The sequence below is a fragment of the Pagrus major genome, chromosome 11 (genome assembly GCF_040436345.1).
Source record: "Pagrus major chromosome 11, Pma_NU_1.0".
NCBI lineage: Eukaryota > Metazoa > Chordata > Actinopteri > Spariformes > Sparidae > Pagrus > Pagrus major.
In genome coordinates this window covers 35,919,161-35,936,674 of record NC_133225.1, presented here as the reverse complement: position 1 = coordinate 35,936,674, position 17,514 = coordinate 35,919,161, and positions in this window count along the sequence as shown.

Sequence of the window (17,514 nt, the reverse complement as noted above, 5' to 3'; positions counted from 1 at the left end):
ATTGTTTTTCGAATGATTATTATTAGGGCCCGAGCAGGAAACCTGCGAGGTCCCTATTGTTTTTCGAATGATTATTATTAGGGCCCGAGCAGGAAACCTGCGAGGTCCCTATTGTTTTTCGAATGATTATTATTATTATTTTTTTTTTTTTTTCTTTGTCGGAAATGATTGCATTTTTCACTGCCTGAACATGGATGAAAGCGTGATTTTATTTGGCAAACACATTAGGCTTGGTGAAAAATGTTATAATCTATCGTCGTTGTGAACTTCCACCACTAGGCGGCGCTATAATCAAGGAAAGTGCGTTTTGGCTTATAACTCCCACATACTTTGTCGCACATTCAAAAACCTTATATCCACGCGTTCCCTGAATTGTGTTGAATCTTGTGATATAGGCCAAACCCATTTCCGGTTACCTGTTTTTTTCGCAAATTCGCGAAATGTCGCAAACCTACTTTTGCTAACTCCTCCCAGGCAATTTCACAGATTTGCACCAAACTCTGCAAACAGCATCTGTGGAGCCTCCTGACAAAAAGTTGTAATAGGAATTTTGATATTCCAAAGAATACTCAAGTTATTAAATAACAACTTCCTGTACATTTTGTTATAAACAGGAAGTGTTGCATATCTCCACATTGGTCTGTCCGAATGACATGAAACTCAGGATGCTACTTCCACATGAGACCCTAAGGCTCTGTGCAAAATTGTGGATGATGACCACTAGGTAGCGCTCTTTAAATTCAAGTATTTTATATCTCAACATCGGGTGGTCGGATTAACGCAAAACTTGGTACAGTTATTGCCAATGCCCTCCTGAGGATAGCTGACGAAGGTGTTACCGATCTGACGCTAGGTGGCGCTTTGGTGGCAGTCTAATTTTATATTTGGCACTGTGCCCGCACCATAACACATATGGATATGAAATTGATAGGGGTGGTATAGACTGGCCCCTGTAACTCACACACCAAAAATGACCAGCAGGTGGCGCTATTATCAACACAAAACCGTTTTTGGCTAATAACTCCCACATAATATGGCGCACATTGTTAAAACTTATATCTATGTGTTCCCTGCATTCAGCTGAATTGTATGATGAAGGCCACGCCCACTTTTGCGCTACATTTCCATTCGCAAATTTGCAAAATGTCGCAAACCTACTTTGTCGAACTCCTCCCAGGCAATTTCACCTATTTGCATCAAATTTTGCACACAGCATCTGTGAACCCTCCTGACAAAAAGTTGTAAGAAGATTTTTGATATTCCAAATACTCAAGTTATTAAATAACAACTTCCTGTACATTTTGTTCCAAAATAGACAGTCTTGCACATCTTGCCGACATATGGTCCCATTACCACAAAACTTTTGCTAATTGTGTTCCATGGCCCGATGACAGTTTGTGCAAAATTTGGTGCAAATAGGCCAATAGGTGGTGTTTTTATTGCTAAATGATTAAATAACAGCTTGCCTGCATTCACTATTGATTGTAAATTCAGGGTTTCTCCAACAGAGGGCAGTGCTGCCTTGCTAATGGATACAAACCTCTGTTTAAGAGTCTGTAGGGTCACGCAGTGTAGTTGTCTCATTATTTGTTCTTCATGTAGATTGCAGGGAGTTCTTCGGACTTCAGCGTACATTATTTTCTACCGCCAGGAGCAGCCCACCCAAACACGGACAGTTAAGACATGCATACACAATAATCGGGCAATGGGGCCGGGTAAGCAGCACGCCCCGACAGCAGCACGCCCCGACGCGGATGGACTGCGAGGGCCCGTTCATCGCTGCTTGCAGCTTTAATTAGGGCCCGAGCAGGAAACCTGCGAGGTCCCTATTGTTTTTTGTATGATTATTAGGGCCCGAGCAGGAATCTCGTGCGAGGACCTATTGTATCTGTAAGGATTTTTCTTTTTCTTTTTCTTTTTCCTTCCATTCGACTACATATTTGGCGGCCTGAACATACCCCAAAACTCACCAAACTCGGAACATACAGTCCTGCTCACCATTATTGGCACCCCTTCATTTTTTGCATAACCTCTACAGTATCGTCAGAAATAAATGGAAATGTACCAAATTTATATCATCAGGATCTTTTAATCGGAGGTCCAAAGTAATTTAACAAAGAAAATTGTTTTTTCAACTTACATATTGTAATTTCAAAGAAGAAACAGAAAAAACAGCATGTGCAGCAATAATGGCACCCCTCTTTAATATCTGGTTGCACACCCTTTGGCAGTGATGACAGCCTCCAAACGTTTCTTATACGCTTCTATAAGCTTCTTGCACTTCTCAGCTGGTATTTTCTCCCACTCTGTCTTTGCAAATTGTTCAAGCTCTTGAACGTTTGCAGGTTTCTTTTCCCCAATGGCAGATTTCAGCTCATACCAAAGATTTTCGATCGGATTGAGATCAGGACTCATGGCTGGCCATTTTAAAACAGTCCATTTTTTCCTTTTCAACCATTCCTGCGTGCTTTTGGATGTGTGCTTTGGGTCTTTGTCTTGCTGGAGGACCCATGATCTTCGACTCAAACCAAGTTTTCTTACACTGGGTAGGACATTTCGCTCTAAAATCTCTTGATAATTCTCTGATTTCATGATTCCTGTGATACGGTCAAGGCCTCCAGTACCAGATGCAGCAAAGCAGCCCCACAGCATTATGGATCCTCCACCATGCTTAACTGTTGGTAGGGTGTTCTTTTCCTTGTAGGCTTCATTGCGTCGTCTATAAAAAAACTGTTGGTGTGCATTGCCAAAAAGCTCTATTTTTGTTTCATCTGTCCACAGAACATTTTCCCAGAAGGATTGTGGTTTGTCCAGGTACTCTTTGGCAAAGATTAGTTGTTCCTTTTTATGTCTTTTCCTCAGCAGTGATGTCTTCCTTGGCCTTCGCCCATGAAGCCCTGTTTGGTTTAGTGTGCAGCGTATGGTACTTGTTGAAACCATGACTCCAGACTGTTCCAGGTTGGCCTTCAGGTCTTTGGATGTTTGACGTGGTGTTTTTTCCACCATTCGCACCAACTTTCGAAGACTTCTCTCATCAATTTTTCTCTTCCCCCCACGCCCAGGGAGGTTCTTGACAGTTCCATGCTTGGCAAACTTCTTAATAACATTACGCACTGTTGAACCAGGGATACCAAGGTCTTTGGAGATGGCCTTATACCCTTTGGAGGTCTTGTGTTTGCCAATTATCGCACTTCTGATGTCCTCAGACAGCTCCTTTGTCTTCACCATTCTGACAAAGGAACAGGGGATAACAGATGGCTTTTTAAAACACAGAAGTCATCATTCATTGGCCAATTCATGTCACATGGGCACAGACAATTTATCACAGATGATTCTCATTTGTGATTTACCACAGGTGAGTCACAATGTGTTTCCATACTGATTTACAGCAAAGGGTGCCAATACCAGTGACACAGCAAGCTTTAAGTTTTTCTATTTTTTCCTCCCATTGTTAATTGTTTTATATTGTTGTTTATCATTAGCTCTTTTGTATCAGACACGAGTTCTCTATAGAAAAAAAATGTTTCACTTGATTCATTTTTTTCAGAAAATATTCCACATTATGTACTTAAACTTCATGGGTGCCAATAATGGTGAGCAGGACTGTACGTCACATTGGTGTGCTGCTATCAGAATTCAAAATGATTGGGGTTGGGTGTGGCCAGGGGACTCCATAGCGCCACCGTCGGGTCATGTGACCAAAAACTTTCTCATGTGACCAAAGACTTATGGGTCTCAAGGATTTAGCCCGGAATTATTTTTGTTGGAATTTTTGCAGCAACAGGAAGTCGACCATCTTGAATGGCGTGCGGCGATTCTCATTTTTCCGACGCTGTTTTCGGGACTTTAGGATGTTCGCAGACTCACCAAATTTGGCCCGTAGCTTCTTACTCATGAGTACATTAATTCGATACCACAACTGCCCTCATACGTGGCACGACAGCTCAGTAGCGCCCCCTAACGCCCCCCTTATGGGTTTTCCCATTCATTTTTTTTCATGTCTATGCCTCGTACTTTATTTAATTGTCCTACAGATTTAATGCCACAGTCTTCACACTCACTAAATATCATCGTCAGACCTTGATGATGAAAAGTTGTAAAGAGCTTTCGCCTCCGATATACCTGGTGGCCGTGGCAGTGCGGTGACCCCTTATGGCTGTTCCCATTCTGTAGGAACCCATTTCTAAGCCTCGTACATTGTTTAACTTGGCCTACAGATTTCACGCCACAGACTTCCCAGTCACTAAGTATCATCCTCATGCCTTGATGATGAAAAGTTGTAAAAAGCTTTCACCTAAGTTATTCCTGGTGGGCGTGGCGGTGCGGTCAATTTAGATGACCGCCTTATGGCTTTTCCCATTCTGTAGGACCCCATTTCTAAGCCTCGTACATCATTTAACTTTGCCTACAGATTTAATGCCTCAGACTTCACACTCACTAAGTCTCATCCTCATACCTTGATGATGACACCTTTTTCAAAAGCTTACGCCTACGTTGTTCCTGGTGGGCGTGGCGGTGCGGTTTATGTCGATGACCCCCTTATGGCTTTTCCCTTTCTGTACGAACCCAATTTCTAGTCACTGAAGATGTCACTGTTGTGTTTTGTGTGACACGTATCCCATTTAGGTAGGAAATTTCCACAGGCAACGGGTGAGCACACATCTGGGCGCGTGGCCTCCGACGGCGCCACAGTCCGACATACGTGGGGCGAGGGCCCGTTCATCGCTGCTTGCAGCTTTAATTAGGGCCCGAGCAGGAAACCTGCGAGGTCCCTATTGTTTTTGTAAGGATTATTTTATTTTTTTGTTATTTGTTTTTCTTTGTCGCAAATGATCGCATTTTTCACTGCCTGAACATACCCCAAAACTCACCAAACTTGGAATATAGATCAGACCTGGCGAAAAATTTTATAAACTGTTGTCGTTGTAAATTTCCACCACTAGGTGGCGCTATAATCAAGGAAAGTGCGTTTTGCCTTATAACTCCCATATACTTTGTCGCACATTCAAAAACCTTATATCCCCATTTTCAGTGAATTGTGCTGAATCTCCTGATATAGGCCACGCCCATTTCCGCCGACCGTTTTTTTCGCAAATTCGCAAAATGTCACAAACGTACTTTTTCGAACTCCTCCCAGGCAATTTCACCAATGTGCACGAAACTTTGCACACAGCATCTGTGGACCCTCCTGACAAAAAGTTATTAAAAGAATTTTGATATTCCAAAGAATACTCAAGTTATTAAATAACAACTTCCTGTAAAATCGGGTCAAAACAGGAAGTGTTGCATATCTCCACATTGCTTTGTCCAAATGAGATGAAACGCCGGTTCCTACTTCCACATGAGCCCCTAAGGCCCTGTGCTTAATTTTGGCGGATGACCACTAGGTGGCGCTCTTTAAATTGAAGTATTTTATATCGCCACATCGGTTGGTCAGATTAACACAAAACTTCGTACACTCATTGCCAATGCACTCCTGAGGATAGCTGACAAAGGTGTTACCGATCTGACACTAGGTGGCGCTCTGGTGGCAGTCTAATTTTATATTTGGCACTGTGCCCACACCATAACACTTATGGATATGAAATTCATAGGGGTGGTATAGACTGGCATCTCTAACTCACACACCAAAAATGACCAGCAGGTGGCGTTATTATCAAGACGAAAGCGTTTTTGACCAATAACTCCCACATCATATGGCGCACAGTTTTAAACCTTACATCTACGTGTTTCCTGAATTCAGCTGAATTGTGTGATGTAGGCCACGCCCACTTTCGCACTAAATGTCCATGCGCAAATTCACAAAATGTCGCAAACCTACTATGACTAACTCCTCCCACGCAATTTCACCGATTTGCACCAAACTTTGCACACAGCATCTGTGGCCCCTCCTCACAAAAAGTTGTAAAATTTTTTTTGATATTCCAAAGAACGGCCAAAATATAAAACAACAACTTCTTGTACATTTTGTTCCAAACAGACACTCTTGCATATCTTGACCAAATACAGTCCCATTACCACAAACCTTTTGCTAATTGTGTTCCATTGCCCGATGACTGTTTGTGCAAAATTCCGTGCAAATCGGCCAATAGGCGACGCTTTTATTGCTAAATGACGAAAGAACGGCTCGACTGCCTTCACTTTTGATTGTAAATTCAGGCTTTCTCCAACAGAGGGCAGTGCTGCCTTGCTAATGGTACAAACCTCTGTTTAAGAGTCTGTAGGGTCACGCAGTGTAGTTGTCTCATTATTTGTTCTTCATGTAGAATGGAGGGAGTTCTTCGGCCTTCAGCGTACATTTTTTAATACCGTCAGTAGCACGCCCCGACGCGCGTGGACTGCGAGGGCCCGTTCATCGCTGCTTGCAGCTTTAATGTTATTATTATTTACTCATTTATTTTCCATGTTAGTATATGTATAAATGTATATATGCATGCAAACACGTTTATACACTGTATATAGTTTCTCTTCATCATCATATTTTTATGTTTCATTTATTTATTTATTTATTTTATTGTATCTTATTAGGGCCCGAGCAGGGAACCTGCAAGGACCCTATTGTTTTTGTAGTGATTTTTTTTTTCTTTGTCCCAAATGATCGCATTTTTCACTGCCTGAACATACCCCAAAACTCACCAAACTTGGAAAATACGTCACACCTGGCGAAAAATTTTATAATCTGTTGTTGGTGTGAATTTCCACCACTAGGTGGCGCTATAATCAAGGAAAGTGTGTTTTGGCTTATAACTCCCACATACTTTGTCGCACATTCAAAAACCTTATATCCACGCGTTCAGTGAATTGTGCTGAATCTCCTGATACAGGTCATATACGCCCATTTCCGCAAATTTGTAAAATGTCGCAAAAACCTACTTTTTCGAACTCCTCCCAGGCAATTTCACCAATTTGCACGAAACTTTGCACACAGCATCTGTAGATGCTCCTGACAAAAAGTTATTAAAAGAATTTTGATATTCCAAAGAATACTCAAGTTATTAAATAAAAACTTCCTTCAGATTTCGTTCCAAACAGGGAGTGTTGCATATCTTGACCAAATACAGTCCCATTACCAAACTGCTAATTGTGTTCCATGGCCCGGTGACGGTTTCTGCAAAATTTGGTGCCAATCGGCCAATAGGTGGCGCTTTTATTGCTAAATAACGAAAGAACAGCTTCACTGCCTTCACTTTTGATTGTAAATTCAGGGTTTCTCCAACAGACGGCAGTGCTGCCTTGCTAATGGATACAAACCTCTGTTTAAGAGTCTGCAGGGTCACGCAGTGTAGTTGTCTCATTATTTATTCTTCATTTAGATTGCAGGGAGTTCTTCGAACTTCAGCATACATTATTTACTACAGTCAGGAGCAGCCCACCCAAACACGGACAGTTAAGACGTGTACACAATAATTGGGCAATGGGGCCGGGTAAGCAGCACGCCCCGACAGCAGCACGCCCCTACGCGCGTGGACTGCGAGGGCCCGTTCATCGCTGCTTGCAGCTTTAATTTTTATTTGTTTCTATCTTTACTTAGTTGTTAGGGATGAGGTGTTGGGAGGGAGAACAGGGTGAAAATGTTTGTGTCTCATGTATCAGGGACTTGTTAAATCTGATGTAATTTGCAAACTGAAAACAAATAAACATATTCTTAGAAAAAAAAAAAATCTTCCAGTGGCTAAATAAATATAATCTCTCTCTTTCCTGTTGGACTTTTGTTATGATGAGTCAGCAGAAAATGTTGAGAAGCCAAAATACGTTGAGCATACCTGAATGACTAAAAACAAAATAAATACATGAATGAGCATGTAAACATTTAACTGTAACTTCTGTTGCCCTTTGCTGTGTGCAAGCAAATTCTCATCTGTGAGGTTATTTGTAGTTTGTTGTGGAGAGCTGAAGGGAAACCACAACTCCCAGGTTCTGTTCCAAATCCCACTGATATCTGGAATAATGCAAAGAACTAAAAAAATCCTGCTTTGGAACAGAGCCTTCTCAACAGTGTGTCATTTTGTTCACTACGTATGTCTAAATAAGTATTTGTTTGTAATTAAAAAAAAAAAAAAAAGCCTTTTTAAAAAAACAATTATCTAATATTTTGTTTATTCAATATTTCTGTATTAAGCAGCCATTAGGCCCCTTTCCCCTCAGTTTCAGACCTTTGCAGGTTAAAAGTTAAGGCTTGATTGAGGAGCAGAGCCATGGGCAAGGTCGGGGGTCAAACATGTAATCATGTAATTAGAACAAAGAAAGAGGATTACAGCACAAGAGATTGAAAATTGACCTTAACAGAGTGTTATATATCATATATCATATATGGACATAACCTGAACACAGCTTAGGTTGGTCACCACCAATAACCTGAACAAACTTAGGTAGGTCACTAAGAGACATTTACTCTGGCTGTCACATGAGGTGTTACAACAGTGATCAGAGGACTCAAGTCAAGGCCCCTCCTGTGATCAGTAGCAGAACTTTTGTTCAAAATAACCTCAGTAGCAGGTTAACAGAACAGATGATTTGACAAAGACTGAACTGACAACTGGACTTTAATACAAATTAAACTGATGAGGGGCAGGTGGAAAGACACAGGTGAAGCACAGGTGAGGGGAATGAATTGAAGAAATGTGAACCCGGAAATGAGCTGATAGACTGGGCAGGTCAAATGTTGTTGTGGCTGAGTGAGTGTCAGTGGTTGTAAAATATATATTCAAGGTGAAATTTTGAGATTTAGTTTGTAGCACTTGCAGTTGTGAGCCAATCAGCACAGTGGAAGTTTGGCATTTGTCAAACAGCACGCAAACGTAATACCTACTGCTGGTCCAGCTGCGTCAGTGTTAGAAGGTTGAGAGCAGCTTCTTTGTTCAGATTATCTTTCAGTCCCCACAGATGAAGGGACAGGTTGCTACCAGGGTGGGAAATTAGCACCCGCCACTGGCCAAATGTGGGTAAATTTATGAAGTGGCGAAAGTGGTGAATTTGATCAACCCACAAATCACAGTGGCAGGTTAGCAATTTGGACAGGAGATTCAAGACGGCGAGCATTCAATTGAGTTATACAACTAACCTGTTGGGGGCAGCTAAACGCATGTGCTGCCACTAGTCTGTCAAGCACTTAAAGTACTCCGCCGTGGTGCCAGATTTACAGCATATGTATGCCAGTGGTATGAGGCTAACCAGCAAGTGCTAGCCAATCAGAGGCAGAGTAGGGCTGGCCTTGCCAAGAAGCCCTGCAGCTCAGCTCAAATCGGTGCAAAGTTTATTAAAGCTGGCGAAGATACAGCCTTACTTGAGACAGATGGCACTGGGCATGGATAGAGGAAAATGGTGGAGATGGGAAGCTGTTCAGCACTTGAGGTGCCACAAATTGAGGGAGCCGAGTGCTTGCTTCTGCAGCGTGTGTGAAGCTATTGTATGGCAGCAGCAGGAGGAAAGTGCTCGCTCGTCATGAATGAGATGCCTGCCACAATGCTTCAGTCCATGCACTCTGTCATACGAGTATGTTAACGACAGCTACAACTGCCACTGCGCCTTCAATGACCGACGGTTTGCGACCAAAAAATACATATGTGCACATTCATAGCAGAACATGATTTGTCATTCACAGGCTCAGGCTCAGCCACTAGTCGATATGAGCAAAAAGCTATGTGAATACAAAACTGCCTTGACAAAACTGTCTGTTTAAAATCAGCATGCCAGGTATTTAAAAACCGGACTTTAAAGTCCATGTAAAAACACCCAGGGGTTCTGCGCATGCACTACAGTCCCCCAACTGGAATTGACCCAGAAGTTGCCATGGTGTAAATCCGTAGCAGGGAGCAGAGAAAAACAAAAGAAGAAAACAGCAATGAAGGTATTAATACAATATATATTATGTAATGTACAGCGGCGAAAAATCACCTATGTTGTCACCGTTCACTGTGTAGCCTGTTTGCTGCTTCTTAATTTGTTTGGTATATGACGTAATAGGTCAACCGGATAAAGGTCCAGGAGCAACTAGCTGTAACAGTGCATATTGCCACCTACCGTGGTGGAGTCGGACATACCTAATCGAGCCTAATCAAGCTATGACTGTAGCTCGACCAAAGTGTGCATGGAAACAGGCTGACCATCAGAGATTCCTCAGAAACATATCAATACACCCAGCCCCCCAAACACACACACACACACACACACACACACACACACACACACACACACACACACAGATGCAAATCACACACATGGCTGCAGTTGCCTGAGGCCAGTCAGTGTCCTTCCTCCATTGTCTTTCTGTCCATTATCCTGTTGCTGCTTCATTCATCTGCAAACACTAGTTGCCTCCCTTCCATCCCCACCCTCTCCATTCTCACCCCCTCTCACCTTGTGTCTCCCCAAGCTCAATCATCTCTCCTCTGTGCTTCTTTCATCACTCACACGGTCCTCAAAGGCCTCCCTCTGATCCCTGTTGCCTCCTTCCCCACCTCATTCACTGCATGTCTACTGATATTCATACTGATGTGTGTGTATGCACGGACGCATGTGTGCACTGCAGCAAAATCTCATCTACTTCCTGTCTACATATGTTGGTTAATGGCAGTAAGATGGTCTAAATGTCTGTCTGAGCTACTGGTTAAGCCCTGATCACTGTGGAGTGAGGTTATGTGCTGAGAGCAGGGGCCAGTACAGACTAGACAGTACACTCACATGGACGGTCGCCAGAAGAAAGTCAAGATAGCAGCATGCATGCTGGTGCATCTGTTTTTAGATGAAATCTTTGTCTTACTGCGGAGAACAGGGGACTCAAGAAGGTGTACGTCACTTTCAAAGCAAAGTTTGGGATTTATAAAAAATAAACTTGATGGTGCTTGAAGTGCAGTCCTCCACGGACACTCTGACCCATGCGTACACACATAAACTGGAGAAATGAAACTGCGACTCTGATGGCAGACGGATGAAACAGCAAAAATGGTTTGAACTAATGTTAGGCTAGAAAACAGACTACATCACGGTCACATGACTTAAATGTCACCACCACTAAGCGTTTTACTGCCGTGTTTCGTCTGTACGCCACCTTTCGACGCGAGTCCTACACACAGTTTTCTAAATGAGGCCCCTGAACTCGATGTGAGTGTTCGACTGATTCAGTCGACCTCATGCTTCATTTTAGCACATTTTAGATAAATCAAAATCAACTGACAACACTTTGTGAACCTGACTGTGTAGTTTTAGTCAAGTATTAGCATTTTGATACAGCTCAGGATAGATTTCTGTCTAAACAACATGACACAACAACTTTTTTAATAATGCAGAGAGGCTCTGCTCTGATGTCAGTGTATCCAAGTGGACACAAGCTGAAACACGTCGGTCTCATAAAGTTGTTCTATGTACTACAAGTGTTGCTAGAGCTTTTTGACTTCACTTGACCCTTTCTTTCTTTCTTGACCCTATGCAAGTAATACATAGGGCCCTATGATTTCCGCGATCACGGAATCGCGGACGGAATCGCGGAATTGGCTGATTAAAACGGAATCTATTTTTTAACGCGGAATATCGCGGAATTTGACATAATTTCGCTGAAATGCTGTTTTCGTGTGGAAGAAGAACGTATGTCTGGGGAAAACTGCACGGAGGGAAGCAAATCTGGGTGGCACAACAAGCCCCCTCCACAGACTGAGCCCCTCCCCCTTCAAAACAATGTAAGAATGGCGAAGCAGCTGCCCACGGCTCTGTCTGATAGGTGGGAAACTTGAAGAGAGAGTAGCTCACAAGGACTAACTAGTCATACAGCTTAAATAACTTGTTTAAGTTACTTTTGAAGAAATTTAAAATGTATGGTTGTTGTTTTATGACAAGTCAACTAAAGTTTCATTACTTGCTTGTTTTTGATGGACTTTAATGTACTGAACGGTACAGTATTGAGGAAATGTGTTGTTTGTCACCTCAATAAATTTAAGTTTATTCTATTCTATTTAATTTGTGTACATTTTAGTCATTTAAATTAAAAACACACTGTTTTTGGTAGTAAAATAAGAGTAAAAGGTAAAAAAAAACCAGGATTCCCAAAAATTAAATCGGAAAGAATGGAATTTGGGAAAAAATAAAACGGAATTTGGGAAAAAATAAAATGGATTTTATAGGGCCCTAAATACATGAATCATGTTCTGATCAGAATATTGATTTTGACGTAAATCAAACATAATACGATGAAGAAAATGGTTAATTCACTGATTCTGGGCCCATGCTGATATAAAAAACAGTCTGGCTGATAGCCTATGCTGATACTGATGTTTGTTGTTGTTACTGTTTATTTTGTTTACTTATTATTCTTTGTTTTGTGCAAGGTAAACAAAGAAATCTTCATTCTAAAAAAATAATTGAAATGTTTTAACATTATTCAGCCCTTTATTACAGGATATTTCAAAGAGCACAAATGTATATTCACCTGAAAAAGATTATTTTAATTGGAAATGTAACTTCTTGAAAACATTGCTACACAACTTCCTATTCAATGAGAAGGATTAGTCAGTATTTACACAGCCTCACAAACTGATGGCAGGGATGTGACACATCATGATCAGCTAACGAACCAGCAGCATTCATACAGTGATGCTTTCAGGAGAATGGAACAAAACAAGGATAGAGCATAGAGAGACAGTGAATGAGGATTTTTGAACACTGTGTTCATTTTCACATACTGCATTTGAGTTATTGATTCATTTTTCAGAAATCTGCATTTAGCCCTGCTGAATAAAAGTGAACAGTATTGATGTGCTTTCAAATACCATTTGAGAGTCCATGACACACATCATGAACAGGTCCTAAGTACTGGTAGGACTATGAGTTGTAATGAGTTTCAAATAACAGCAGGTCTCTGTCATGTCATGTCACAGCTGTTCATACATTAACATTAATAACAACGACCACAGGGATGGATATTGTTTAAAAGGTTTGATATTGGAAGCTTACTTTTCAACAGCACTACCAAAGGGGCTTCTGATGTCCTACTTTGTGGAATATGAACCATTTTAGTTATTTTTCTTGGGCTCAATAAAACCATGAAAAATAAGTAAATAAATAAATAACAGCTGATGACACTGTCTACAGTTAAAGTTTTTCTGATTTAGATCAGGAACTTCACTGAAGAACATCATTACTCTTTGTAAAGTACTGTACCCGTGTGTGTGTGTGTGTGTGTGTGTGTGTGTGTGTCTTTGTTTGAGGGTATGGTGATTGTCTCTCTGATGCTGCACACAGAACAGAAGTCACTATGCAGTGAGCAAATGAGAACTTTGTGGAGCTGATGGAGGTCCACTGAGAGAGGCAGCAGGACTGAGCTGAGAGCTTCTGGCTGCTAATAGGCTGGAGTGTGGATAGGTGGGTGGAGCCTTCAGGGCAAGTGGGTTACATTCAGACATATATACGTAGACGCCGCATTGAGTGCTGAATTGTACGTCGACGTCGCCGCCATATTGGATGTGGCTGATCTGCCCCGTGAACTAATACAAGTCAATGAAGTGAACTTTATAAAGCGCCCTTCTACAAAGTGCTATAAGTTAATGCCTCTCGTTTACCCATTCACACACGTACGAATATATCTGGGAAACAGACAGGTACCAAAAACAACGTATGTAACGTTCTCTGATGATTATAAACGTTAACTACTCCTGATATGTTTAGTATACAGGTATTTTTCAAATGTTTTTATGAGTGTTTACAGCTATAGACATATACACATATGTTCTTCAATGTGGTTCCTTGTACATACAGCTGTATAGATATAGGTATGTATATATGTTCTTAAATTTGTCCCAATGATTGTCATTATTAGTAGTTCAAATCACTGGATATAAAAACGATTCATCAAAATCAGTTAAATATAAACGTCAGTGCTTTTTATTCCCACAGATGTCACATTTACATGTCAGGATCTGGTTATTATAGATACAGATTCAATATTTAACTGTCATTTAGCATCACAGTAACAGCGTTACATACATTGGCAGCTGTAAACACTCATAAAAACATTTGAAAAATACATCCGGTGGTTTGGTGCCTACCTGTATACTAAACATATCAGGAGTAGTTAACGTTTATAATCATCAGAGAACGTTACATACGTTGTTTTTGGTTCCTATCTGTTTCTCAAATATATTCGTACGTGTGTGAATAGGTAAATGAGAGGCATTAACTTATAGCACTTTGTAGAAGCGCACTTTATAAAGCTCACTCCATTGACTTGTATTAGTTCACTGGGCAGATCTGCCAAGTCCAATATGGCAGACGCGCTGACGTATCGCAGCAATGGGCCAACCCGCTCAGTGAGGCGTCTCTGTATATATGTCTATGGTTACAAAGCCCTCAAACAGCGAGTGTGCATCAATGCAGGCTTACAAACCACACTCCTCTCAGGTGCAGCACCACTTTGTGTCCGTGATGGAGGGAACACCACAGTTCCATGCTGTTATTTCCTGAGAATAATTAATAACTTGTCTTACTTTAAACAGACATTTGATGGATTATTTTCATCTGACATGGTGGAATTAAAGTCACATTGATGCTAAGAAACCATTTCATGTGTTGATTGGACTGTGTTGTGTAATTTCAGTGACAGATTAAACATAACAAATGATAAAATGTCTAACAAAAGAAATGCGACAAAAGAAAGATGATTCATTCAATTAAAAATGTTCATCTCACAAGCTTTGTCATGATCCTGGTTTTGTGATTCTGTTATTTCCTGTTTTATTTTGACATTGTGCCCTCTTGTGTTTCCTGTGTTGCTTTTCAGTTCCTCCCATTGTGTGATTTCCCGCCTTTTTCTGTGTTCACATCTTGTTTGTCAATCAGCACTGTGTATTTAGTCTGTGTGCTCCCTGATGTTTTTGTCAATTCGGCCTGTGTTCTCCTGTGTTACCACCTTGTGTTCTCCCCTGTTCTCCTGTGTTCTCCTGTGTTACCATCTTATGTTCTCCCCTGTTCTCCTGTGTTACCACACTGTGTTCTCCCCTGTTTTCCTGTGTTACCACCCTGTGTTCTCCTTTGTTACCACACTGTGTTCCCCTGTGTTACCACCCTGTGTTCTCCTGTGTTCCTTCTAAGTCATCCACCTGTGTTATCCCCCTGAGCCTGTTCCAGTCTCCGTCTCCCTGTTTTACTTCATGGCATGTTTCTGTTTTTTGTTCCTCTTCCTCTACTTGGATCTTTTTAGTTGGTACTTGTCTTAAAAAGTCCCCACCTAGATTTAGCTAAGCAAATAGGTAAGAGCTAGTTATTTAACCCTAACTGATGCAGTGAGTAGCTTTTAATTTCTTAAACAACCATGTCAGAAGACATATTCTGTGGTTGTGGAAAAGATGTTACTCTGTTTTGAATGGATCAAATTATTGGCCTGCATCAAGCAAAGAAAACAACCAAGGAGATACTGAAACTATTAAAATTGGGTTAAGAACTGTCCAACCCATTATTAAAACCTGGAAGGATAGTGGTGAACCATCATCTTCCAGGAAGAAATGTAGTTGCATGATGATGATAGTGATCAGAGATCACTAATATGTTTGGTGAAATCAAATAGTAAAACATCAACAGTAGAACTCACAACTATGTTTAATAGTGAAAGTAAGAGCACTTCCACACACACAATGTGAAGAGACCTCAATTGGGATTGGTACTAAACAGCTGTGTTGCCTTACGAAAACCACTTATCAGTGAGGCTAATCTGAAAAAAGGCTTCAGTTTGCTAGGGAGCATAAAGATTGGACTCTGGAGCAATGGAAACAGGTCATGTGGTCTGATGAGTCCAGATTTACCCTGTTCCAGAGTGATTGGGCCATCAGGGTAAGAAGAGAGCTGGATAAAGTGCTGCACCCATCATGCCTTGTGCCTACCATACAAGCCTGTGGGGGCAGTGTTATGATCTGGGGTTGATTCCGTTGGTCAGGTCTAGGTTCATTAATGAGGTCAGCTGACTACCTGAATATACTGAATGAGCAGGTTTTTCCATCAATGGATTTTTTCTTCCCTGATGGCAAGGTCATATTCCAAGATGACAATGCAACGATTCAACAGGCTCAAACTGTGAAAGAGAGGTTCAGGGAGCATGAGACATCATTTTCACACATGGATTGGCCACCACAGAGTCCAGACCTTAACCCCATTGAGAATCTTTGGGATGTGCTGGAGAAGACTTTATGCAGCGGCCCGACTCTTCCATCATCATAACAAGATCATGGCAAAAGATTGATGCAACTCAAAGCTAAAGGCGGTCCAACCAAATATTAGAGTGTGTTACTTTTTTTGGCCGGGCAGTGTACATAAATAAAATAAAAATAGAAATGTGTAAAAATATGTGTGTTGTAAACTTATGTTCCTGTTTCTGTCTGAGAAGGCAAGGGCATCCCAAAGCTGAACAAACAAAGGCGGCGTAAAGGCGAGCCTTCCTTGTGTCTCTGTGTGAAAAGGGCTAGTGTTTACATCCATGTTTACTGGCTCATTGCTGCATATTGGTGTGGAACCTAACATATCCTTAAGTCTAAAGTACCATGTTCTGTTTAACATCCTGTATGTCTCAATAATTTGTAGTAAGGAAGTTATGCTCTACATCAACAGACTTGTAGTTTCATTAAATCAAAAGAAGAAGAGAAGTGGCAGATATCCTTAGTTGAGGTATTGGCATGAGGATCAGGAGAGCACATGTCTGATGTTTGCCACTAGTGGAGGCAATTCATTTCACTGGCTGTATGCATAACTATATGTCATACATTACATGATTTAATTCATAAAATATTGTAGCAGCAGAAAAAAAAACAGAAAAGAGAAAAATGTTGTATCACAACAGCTCACAACAAAACTAATCAAAGATAAAGTCACACTGACACAGTTTGGTTCATTTGTGAACATGTGATGTGATATCTAAAGGACCAGCTGGGGACCAGTGTTCAGGTTATCTCCTTTCTCTTCTAGACACACACACACACACACACACACACACACACACACATACACTCTCACACAGATGACACTATTTAATCTTGATTAAAATCAGAGTGTTGGACGAAGATGAAGGGAAGAAAGGAAAGGGCAAAGAAGACGAAGCTGAGAAGAGAGAGTAAAAGATGAAGAGACTCTAATAGTTAACTCTGCAAGCAAGATGAACATGAAGCAAGTTAGTACAGAGCTGCTAACTTAGCAAGGACCAACCAGACCAGACAACAACAACAACAACAACAACCAGTTTCCTCCACCTTCTCACCGGATACTGCACAGCAGGATGGGACTATTAAACCTTGGAACCACAACTTTCCCTAGCCTGGCTCATCAGCGAAGGAACCACCAGCATCTTTCTCTTCAAACACTGGTGATGTTGAACTGGGCCAGATAGCATCCAGTATAGCATGGCACAGCTAAGCATGGGGCCGTTTGACTTTGGTTGATGTTACGCACGTGTGTTGAATATATTTGGTCTATTCACTGTTTCAATGATAACGTGACCTCTGTGGAGTCAGATTATTGGTAGTTAGCCCTGCTGCACTGCTAAGTCAA